The 9,546-nt window shown below is 36.6% G+C and overlaps 1 long non-coding RNA gene across 1 annotated transcript; it reads right to left on the bottom strand.

Annotated features, from left to right (window-relative positions):
* Positions 1 to 3,251: 3,251 nt before the first annotated feature.
* Positions 3,252 to 4,130, bottom strand: LOC121250972. The gene is made up of 3 exons (XR_005937904.1): positions 3,887 to 4,130; positions 3,674 to 3,751; positions 3,252 to 3,577 (listed from the first exon to the last, which is right to left on the bottom strand). It is a non-coding gene; the product is annotated as an uncharacterized LOC121250972 (long non-coding RNA).
* Positions 4,131 to 9,546: the final 5,416 nt, after the last annotated feature.

The raw sequence follows: 9,546 nt of genomic DNA, 5'->3' as shown, positions 1-9,546 counted from the left end.
ACTATACCGCCAAGAAGATGAACTTCGAGAATGTCAAGATCTTCAACAAGCAAAATCTGAAAATAACAACAAGAAAAACCCAAAAAATAGTTAGTTTGGTTTCGAAAGGAAAAAGAACACTAAATAAAAAATTCCCAAAAGCAACACTCAGATCCACAACCCATAGAGATGAACAAAATATAAACCATACTGCCAAGAAGATGAAAACCTAGAAACATGAAACGCCGAAAGTCTTCACAACCCACAGACTGAAGAAAGCATTTAAGAAGAGCAAAACATTTTGGAGAGAGAGAGACTTGCAGGAGAGAATGAGAAAGCACAGGCCAACCCTTTAACCATCACTCTCGCATTAGCCAGATGGGTAATCGCACCATCCCGATAATGTATCATAACTACACTGTAGATGAAAATCCAGTTCTCAGAGAACCAAATACACAACCCAACCGAACGGAAACAGCCGACCACCCACCACAAATGATTTTAGAGTGTATCTCCTAACTAAATTAGCAGTGGTTTAGATCATAGATGAATTGAGATAGGTTGAGATGATTTGTGAATAGTAAAATAAAAGTTAAATTATTTATTATATTTTGTATAGAAATTTAAAAAAGTTATTTTAGAATTTGAAAAAATTGAATTGTTTATTATATTTTGTATTAAAATTTGAAAAAGTTGTAATAATGAGATGAGATGAGATGAATTGAGATGAATTTTGAATGCAAATGAGGCCTAAATAGTAAAAACTGTACGATTACCTAAACCGAAAAAAAACCTCGGACGGATAAATTGGAAGGGGTCACGCTACTGTGCCGCTTGCGCAGTACCGCTCAATTTGACTGTCTGACGTGGCATGCCACGTCACATTTAATTAATAATATTTCAAAAAAAAAAGATCAAAAATGGGATGTGTTCAAAAACACATTTCAGAAACTGAATCTTCTCTTCACGCTCCCATCGCCCTCACTGTACCAGTGGCCATCCCGTCGCCGAGTGGGTTCCGTCACAGAGTGGGTTCCGTTCCGTCGCAGAGCTGCTACCCTCCTCCACTAGTGCCTTCTGTCACCTTCTACTTTCGGCTCCCTCTTCATTGTTTGTTTATTTCTGGTAACCTCCAACAGCCCACCACTAAGCTTCGATGCATTATTTCTTGTCTTAGGGGGTTCGGTTTGTTCATTGTTGTTTTAATTTTTTTTTTTTTCTCAAAGCAGACTTGCTACTTAGGGTGTTCGGTTTGTTCCTTTTTTTTAAGTCTACAATTAACTTGAATGACTGTTAGTTGTAGTATTGTGTGAGATTAGCTTGAATTAGTGTGAAAATCATTTACACTCATGGTTAACATCCATTTACACTATCGTGCCTAGAGCACCGGACCACTTTGTGACTCTCTTCAAGGTGCATGAAGCAACCTTTGGGAATCAATTATGGTGTCCAGAGCATGAATCCCATGACCATAAATTAATTTTACCTTTCCTTTTTCATGTTAAAAGAAAATCCATTTCATAATTCTTTTCCCCCACAAAGTATGGAGATCATCCCCTGACAGCTTTAAAATTAGCTTTGGAGGCTATCATTTATTCAACTATCATGGCAACCAAACAAGTCTCGATGGAAATAAATGTGTACTTGCAGACCATGGAAATTTTAGCAGTGCATCTGTGTTGACACAATTTGTGAATTCAATTTGAAGTTTGGACTTGTTTTCATTGAAAATGTTGTTTGTACCATGTACCTACGGTGGAAAATGCATCATGGATTTATTTGGCTGGTTCATTTCTACCACATAGACGCAATTTTTTTCTACCATATTATATATTCTTATGACATTATATATAGTGATTTACATGAATGTACAATCCATTCCTACTTTATCATTTCCTTTGCATCCCATTCCGTCATCAACTCCCAAATACATTATAGGAGGGGTTAAGTTTCATTGCATTGAGACGAGAGTAGTGTAAAATTTCTCTTTGTATTCCAAGCTGCAAATATTTGTATCAAATCTGAGTTTCTAGGTTCTGTTGAGCTTGTGGCATAAAAAATGTTTTCTTATTTATTTTGGATAGGTTGGATTTAAATATCTTCAAAAGCCAACTGTTGGACTTTTTGTCCATTTTCTGTCTGAGGGTTGATTTGGAGTGTGTTCCATTTAGTTCATTTTGATTTACCATTTACATATCCCTCAATAAATGATGTTTGCAACATTTGACTTAACCATTAGAGATGTGCTCACGTATTTTGTTAATCAATGCAGCTGAAGGTGTACCGTATGTATTGTTTATTCATGATATTTTGTACCAATAATTGAATGGGAGTATATTAATGAAGGGAATGAGGTTAATATTTTGTAGACAATTTCATCGACAACTACATTTAATTTATTGTTCTCTTTGTATATGAACAACAATGTCTGAGTCACGTAGTGGAAATAGCTCAAGTTCAGGAAAGTCAATAGTTGAGTACCCCATTTGTTATTGTAGAATTAAAGCTTGTCAAAGAACTGCGCCTATGGAAGACAATGAGGGGCGGCCGTTTTTTGGATACCAAAACTATATGGTGAAATTTTCTCTTCTTGCCCTCATATGTCCATTTTCTTGTTATAGTCTTGTTTGCCAAAATTTAAGTGAGAATTGATTTTTGCAGTTTGGGAAGTCTTGTGGATACTTCTGCTAGTCTGACCCTGAAATACCATCATATTGCCAAAAGACTATCAAACAATTACAACACTCAATTGATAAGTTAAAAGTTGAAGTTGAAAAGATCCAAACATAAATGGATATCCAAACCTTGAATCATCGACTAGAAATAAAGCCGAGAAGCGCAAGAGGCAACTGGAGAAGGCTACCTATGTTCTAACAATTTTATTGTCATGGTTTTTCTTTTTTGGGTTACTTATATCCAGTTGTGGTTGGTTCAAAGGAAAATGTTAATGTTGTAATAGAAGTCAACAACTTGGCGATTGTGTATATTCTCATGTATGGAAGTATGGAAACTCTTTGTATTTTGCAGAAGCTCTTTGTATTTGTTGAGACTTTGGAAACAAAGATTGTATTTTAATGTGTTTGTTTTTAGTAAAAGACTATTTTGGCAGGTTCATTTTAATGCTATATTTTTATGTTCAAGATTCTTTCAACTATATTTTTGTAATATAGTTGAATCACAGGATGTCCTTAAATGGGATGAATCGCACATCAAAAAATGCATATTCGATGTACATAATATACACAAATGCCCAACAATAAGTTTTCAAATTAGCATATACACAAAAAGCACCTCCAACTAGACAACACCATCACCATCATAAATACAAAAATCACTTCACTTACAACAAATGCCCAACAATAAGTGTTCAAATTAGCATATACACAAAAAGCACCTCCAACTGGACAACACCATCACCATCATAAATACAACACCATCATGGCTGCCACTAGCTAGGCATTTGTTGATCATCCTGATCCGAGAGATTCAATCTCACAGGTTGCGCTTGTACTGGAGGTGGAGGAGCAGTCGATGGAGTATAAAAATAATCCGGCGTATGTGTCCAAACTTGACTTTCTTGAGAGTGTAGCCAAGATACCTAAGAAAATGATCAGATATCATTTTTTGGGTTCTATACATAAACAAAAGAAAAGAATAGGAATAAACATTCGAACACTTGACTTTTTTAGTGTACCTGGGTTTGCGGAGCCTCATGTTGTGTGCCGCTCATATTTGTATTTGGTCTATCTTCTCTTGATAAGTGACTACTCATCTATGCATATCAACGAAAATCAAGAATAATATCATAATATGTAACTTAAGACACCCAGATTAACATATAGAAAATCTAAAAAATTAAGCAGGTGCAAACAAACATATATTCAAAAATAATGGTACAATATACAACCTCGATTGTTGGCAATCTCCTTCTCGTACTCGGTTTCTTGAGAGCCTTCTCAACGAGGTACGTTCTTCAATTACTTGGTGGTCTCCTTTTACTCCAGACTACTAACGGACTAAGAACTTTTCCTGTCGTGCCATCCATGGGAGTAGCTAGACTAGTTGTGGAAGTACCTTCTTTTGAATCGTCATCCGGGTACTCTAGCTTCAACTGTTCTAGTTGACCGATCAATTTCACACAGTTTCTCTCAATCTTTGCGACATTTGAACATAGTTGATAGAAACAAGTTTGGATCCAATCATACCTTTGTCTCTCGGGGTTGTTCGTCGCCTCATAACTACTTTTTATGAGTAGATATTTTCTCTTTATATCCTTCCTCCACCGATCCAAAATATATTTTGGAGGAACTTCACTTTTGCCTAACTCCGTCAGAATACGAAGATCATGTCTACATAATATTATCCTAAACTCAAACAACTTGCAACTGCATGTTATCTCTAGGGGATCTTCACCATGTACGCTCACCACGTAGTTTGCACGTTTAAGGAGTCCATCACTGACTTCAATCTCATCTATGACACCGTACGTATATTTAGCACCATCACCCCCTAAATACGAGGTAGTCAAATATAAAAACCCTCAAAGTTCTTCTTGGACTTCCTTAAACTTGGTAATTGTGTATATTTTTTGAAATTGCTTCTCGATAGGATAGCGGGAGATGCAAGGAATCTCAATGTTAAATGAATTGAAGTCAGCAATTGTTTCATTTTCTGCCTTCCTCCTAAGGGTTGAGTCATACTGATCAACAAATTGTTTCAATGTGGTTCTAGAGTGAACGTAGTCATCAAAAAATGCATTCATGTCTTCACTACATTGTGTAGTTGACATTCCAGCCCAAAATGTGTTTTTAACGTACGCCGGCACCCAAAACCGCCTATCAACATAAAGAGATCCCAACCAAACATTATCACGAAGATCATAGTTGTCAAGCAATTCGCACCATTGTTCTTCAAACTCATTCTCATTTAACGAGTCATACACATATTTGTGCAGAGTACTCTTGATCTCGTCATATCGAGAATATGATCCAAACTTCTCAAGAAGTTTTTTCATGGTATGCCACAAGCAAAAACGATGCTTAGACGAAGGAAACACCTTCGCAATTGCAAGTTGCATTGCCTTATCTTGGTCTGTAATGATTGCGTTTGGTGGTCGGTCATTCATACACTTCAACCATGATTGAAACAACCACTCAAAAATATGTGCATCCTCATTGGATATCAATCCACAGCTGAATAGAATTGACTGACTATGATGGTTCATACCCACAAACGGCGCAAAAGACATTTTATAAGCATTGGTCAGGTATATTGTATCAAATGTGATTACATCCCCGAATGATTGATACGAAGCTCTACTTCGGGTGTCTGTCCAAAACACATTCTTTAATCTCATGGCAGGGCCCACATCGATCGCATAAAAAAAATCTGGATTTTTTTTCTGCATATCCTGGAAGTAGTTCATTAGAGCTTCGACACCTCCAACTCCGAGGCGAAGTTGTCGTGCTTTTTCAATATAGTTTTGACATTCCTTCGCCCCAAATGGCACATTCTCATACCCCCCTCACTTCAACAACTACACTCTTGAAAGTCTTTGAAGTACGTATTTCGGCGTCATCATTTATTTCAAGCCTCTTCGCCACACGAGCATCTACCTTCTTGAAACATCTAAAGTGTCTTGCTTTTCCCAGACTACATACATGTGTGTGATCCAATATTACACTAGATAAGGTGTATCCGCCATCCTCATTCAAAACTGCATTAACTCTTGCTTTACACCCTACCCTCTAGTTTGTCTTGGCTTGAGGACATTGGAAGCCTGACTCTTTGTTGTGCCTTGCCGCACATATACCAACGTAAACCATCTAACCTTCCCATCATCGTTTTGTCTAGAATTTCTTCTACGCACCCCGAACCCTTTATGCTTAGCATACTTCATATAGTAAGACCGGACTTCTTCTTCACTAGAAAATGTAATTCCAGCCTTGGGTTCTTCGACAACCTCATCAACCTTGGGTTTTTTGACACCATCATCATTATCAGGTACATCATCAATTACTACTTCATCATACTCATTATCTGATAACTCTAAAAAGGAAGCCATATCAACTCCGCCTTGAAGAACCTACAACATATATCCAATAATTGTATTAGCATATCATTTTATTTTCTTCATATTATTGACAAGAGATGATTATAAAAATTTTCATTATCACATTCAACAATTAGCATACAATTAGAAGAGACAAATTTAACTATATCTATTGTTAGTAATTTTTAACTATACAATTTAACAATTAGCATACAATTAATTTACTGTTAGTACAATGGATGTGGTGAATGGCTTTATTCATGCCCATCGGCAGAACTACTAGAAATTCTTATGTCCCAGAACATACTTGTTAAAAAATAATTCCCAATGATGTAAGTCGCCCTCCTTATACACTAAGAAATTGTTGCCGGAAAATGTATGTCTTGGCTTGTTAAGATTTTATATTTTACAGATGTTGAGAAACTAAATGTGTTGTCAGGTAGGCCTTGAACTATGACCCTCTGTTTCATAAGAATAAAGGGGTAATGCAATCGTTTCTATTTTCAAATTCTTAATAAAGGCCTTGAACTGAATGTGTTGGCTTTTAAATATTTCATTTTTAATAAGAATAAAGGGCCCTGAACCATTAAATATTAATGTTCTCTGCTCCTTCCTCAAACTACCTACCGATTGCTTACAATTCCCTACCCTGTTTTTATCTTACAAGAGTTTGATTTTGACATTATTTTGTAACCTTCAAATAATTGAGGTCCACATTGAGCAACCAATTTGGGAAGCAACTACCTAGCAGAGATAAAGAATATTTTTTTTTCAAAAATACCTATAACTTCTACCTTGGAGCCCGACGTGGAGGTAATGGTGGTGAGGATGAACTGCGCTGAATCGGGGGGTGCTTTCACGTGGTCAGCGCCGAGAATGGTGTTTCTGTGTAGATGAAAAACTCGGGGGGTGCTTGCGCATGGTTAGCACCGAGAATGGTGTCGGTGAAGAGGAGAGGATGAAATGCGATGTGGAGATGATGAAATGCAAACCTTGGGAGCCAGTTTTTCTGTGTAGGTGAAGAGGAGAGGCTCGTTACAGAGGAGAAGATGGATGGGCTAAGGGTCAGCTCCTTATAGAGGAGAAATTTTCATCGCGCACGAAACTCCTTACAGACGAGAAGAGGAGAAGCTCGTTTCCCATTTTCCTTCTTTTTACTTTTTTTCTGTTCACAATGCCACATCAGGTATACACATGAGCAGCCACGTCAAGGTGTCAAAGGGGAGCGGTAAACTGGGAGCGGTAGAGTAGCTTTTTCCAATTGGAAGATACAAACGCACGTTTACCCACACACAATAAAAAAACACTACGTCCACCCAAACTAAAAAAAAAAAAGGTGAAAAAGAAAAAAACGCTTTGAAAAAAGAAAAAAAAGTTACACTACCATGCCAATTTTGTTACCAAAGGGGTTTGGGTTTTCGAGGTTTGAAAACTTTTAACATTTTTTTTGGCAAAATAAGGCTGGAGAATTTTATAACAAGAAGATAATATACTGCATCAAATATACAAAGCAAGGTACTTTCCAAATGTTAGTTTTTTTTAATAAAAAATAGGCACTAATCCATCATATGCATCGAGAGGAATTTGGGAAGCAAAACATTTATTATTTCAAGGCTGTCAATGGAAAATTGGGAATGGATCCTCATTAAAAAATATGGGAAGATGTATGGATTCTTGGGCACCAAGCCCTACATAAGGAGATGAGAATGACCGGAGAATAATAGTGATGAAAGGGTGGCATCCCTTATTGACAGAAATTCGAGGTGGTGGAATGTAGAGAAAGTTAGAGCTCTATTCAATCCAAGGGTGGCTACTGATATTCTGAAAATAGTTATCTGTCCTGGAGAGCATGCATATACATGGATATGGAAACATGAAAAGAATGGTACATTTAGTGTTAAAAGTGCTTATAGATTCTTTAAAACAATTTCCACACGAAATAAAGGTGAGAGCTCAAATGTTCATGATCATAATCAACTATGGAAAGAGATTTGGAGGATGAAGATTGAAGATTCCTAACAATAGTTCAGATCTAAAACATGCTTTAATTTATTGTCATACTATTAGAGAAGTTTGGTATAACCATATTTCTGCCATGAAGGATCTGGAAGATGATATACCTATCAAGAATATAGCTCTGTTCTTACTGAATAAAAGAGATATAAATGATCACTACTTTCTTCTTAATAGCTTGGGCTTTATGGCATAAATAAGATGGTAGCTGAGCATCTCTATTTGGAACCCACACAGGTTATAGATCATGCTCTTTCTTTGTAGAAAGTTTATAGGGATTCAACATTATTCCCAACTTCAAAAACAGAGAAAATATGTTGTTGGAGACCCCTACCTGCTGGTTATTTTAAACTCAATGTGGATGGTGCAATATTTTTTGATCTCCATAAGGCTGGAGTGGGAGTTATTCTAAGAGATGAGAATGGTAAAGTAGTGATAGCTGCTAGTAAAATTGAGAATGAAGTGTTCGATCCTAATACCATTGAGCTACTTGCAATGTTCAGAGGTTTACAGCTTTGTGCCCATTTGAGATTTTCGAAATTAATTCTTAAAAGTGATAGCATGTTGATGGTAAGGGCTCTACAAGAGGTGGGTGTTTCTTTTTCAAGTCTTGGGAATCTTTTGACAGAAGTGAAGAATATGTTACATCTCTTTACTGAGTTTAAGGTTCAACATGTATCAAGAATGGGAAATGAGGCTGCACATCAACTTGCGCGCTATGCTTGGAATGTTGAAGATATTGAGATGTGGTGGGAAGCTGTTCCAATGTGTGTTGCACAGGCTGTTTGACTTAACAAAACTTTTATGTAATCTGTTATAATGTTAATGATTATTTTGTTATAAAGAGAAAAAAGAAATATCATAATAATAGTCTTAATTTTGATTAAAAAATGAGACACAATGATGGTGGATCAGGTGATACCTGTCTAGTAAGGCAAGAAGAGAAGGGGAAAGGGGGAGACCGAAAGTTGGAACTCGATCTCTAATTGAGAGTGATTATGATAGTATCCTTACTTTACTTATTGGCCTGGTACTTGTTCGGAGGGGCCCAAATGGATCCCCAAGAAACAGATCATGTGAGGAATCCGACTCTTACCCAAACGAGGAAATAGAGTTATATAAAGTCCACAGGTAAGGATAATATGCACAAGTCTCATCTTCTTTTAACAGTGCACCAGATCTGATTGAAATAAGCTTCTTTTTTTTTAATCACCATGGAAATAAGCTTAATCACTGAGCCAACCTCTTTTGGTGACCCCAAAAAAAAAAAAAAAAACTTGCTTGAATCCTCACAATCAACGTTATAAACTTATAAACTTAATTTTGTATTCATCCTCTTCGTATTGAAGATTTGCTACTTTCTTTCCCACAAATACAATCCTCTTTGTATTTCCAGAGGCAAAGCCAAAATGTATTTATACATTCGACGTGGTATGACAATGAATGTTGGTGACTGCTATTTATTTTACAAACAAAATTATGAAATCAACACATACAACCAG

This window comes from Juglans microcarpa x Juglans regia, chromosome 2D (assembly GCF_004785595.1).
Source record: "Juglans microcarpa x Juglans regia isolate MS1-56 chromosome 2D, Jm3101_v1.0, whole genome shotgun sequence".
Classification (NCBI taxonomy): domain Eukaryota; kingdom Viridiplantae; phylum Streptophyta; class Magnoliopsida; order Fagales; family Juglandaceae; genus Juglans; species Juglans microcarpa x Juglans regia.
This window is presented reverse-complemented; position numbering and strand designations above follow the sequence as displayed.